The sequence below is a fragment of the Galeopterus variegatus genome, unplaced genomic scaffold, assembly GCF_000696425.1.
Source record: "Galeopterus variegatus unplaced genomic scaffold, G_variegatus-3.0.2 Scaffold147, whole genome shotgun sequence".
Classification (NCBI taxonomy): domain Eukaryota; kingdom Metazoa; phylum Chordata; class Mammalia; order Dermoptera; family Cynocephalidae; genus Galeopterus; species Galeopterus variegatus.
The window spans coordinates 79,815-81,327 of record NW_007726258.1 but is presented as its reverse complement, the minus strand read 5'-3'; positions in this window follow the sequence as shown (position 1 = coordinate 81,327).

The following is a 1,513-nucleotide window of genomic DNA, read 5'->3' as shown; positions in this document are numbered from 1 at the left end:
TGAATATCATAGCTTAGCCTATACTGCCTTAAACATGCTCAGCACACTTGCATTAGCCTACAGTGGGCAAAATCACCTGGCACCAGAGTACATTGTAATCTATCTGTTGGTTACCCTCGTGATCGTGGGGCTGGCTGGGAGCTGCGCCTTCCTACCGCTGCCCAGCATCATGCGAGAGTACGGTACTGCTTTGTACTGAATGTGTATTGCTTTTGCACCCATCATAAAGTCAAAAAATCATAAGTCAAACCATTGTAAGTCAGAGACCGTCTGTACTTTGTTTCCTAGCTGGTGGGGAGACACAGGATGTTTGGAGGGTGAATCTTAAGTAGTTTTCTCTTTCCAGGCCCAGGAACTTGTGGCCTTTTAACATTTAAGTAGAACACTGAGAGTATTTTAATGGAAGTTTCCAAAGACCGGATGGGAATGTATTTCTGGGTGGTGGCTGCAGGGACTGCTTGGTGGAGAAGGGTGAGTTTGGCAGATTGAGAGAATGATGCACAGGGTCTGGGCTTCTGTTCCAGGAAAGGGCAGTTGTTAGAAGTACAGGTCCTGCCCCTGCCTTCCCTGTCTCCAGTCCTTTCTCTCCATCCCACTCTTTTTCTATTTTCTATTTTTAATAAGGAAATGATTGCCATGAACAGAAATACATCTTTTTTGCCATGCACTTGTCCTCTGACAGGCAAGAGCTGGGTCATATCACAGAGTGTTTTCTTGTTGAGACACTCTGTGGGTAGGTGACTGTGGTCCATGAGGGACAGTGGTTGGTTGGTCTGTGGGGTCAGGACTGGCAGTTCCAGAGGGTTATGTGTTTGGAGGTTTATGGAGGGTGGTCCATGGTCTCAGGGTTTGGAAGATGCACACATCTGAAGCAAATGTAATAATCTACCGTGGAGCAGTCCTATTTCCTATCCTCCCCTAAAACAGAGCACCCTTACTTAAGTGGCTTTGGATTTCTGCCCCACCAAGAGACAAATTTGGGTACAAACCTTGGTAACTTGGACATCTCAATAAGAATTTATACCCCTTACATGTATAGATTGTGATGAAGGAACTTTTAACATAGGTCTGGGAAAATGATTCTTTTTTTCACACTTGAAGTGTCTGATGGAAGATTATTGACAGGTGGAAGCATCATAAATCCAAAATAGAAAGATAGTTTTGCAACAACAGTTTGAATCTTACAGCAAAAGAAAAAAAAAAAAAGAAAGAAAGAAAAGAAAGAGCTGGAGGTAACTGTGTGGGGAGTTGAAGGGAATGAAGGCATAAAATTTCAACCAATGGAGTTTTCCAACCAGAGAGTGATTCTGAACTGAAATGAGTGAGCCAGAACTAAAAATCTCAATTTCCTTCCTGGGTTGTAGGAAAATTGAAAATCTCAGTCCTCTCTGGATTCCAGTGGAAATAATTGTCTGCTCCCTTGAAAGTGGAGAAGCAGAGATCTGGACTGTTTCATGTCCGGATGTCTCTCTTCTGCCTCCTCCTGTCTGCTTATGGCCTTTCCAGCCTGAGC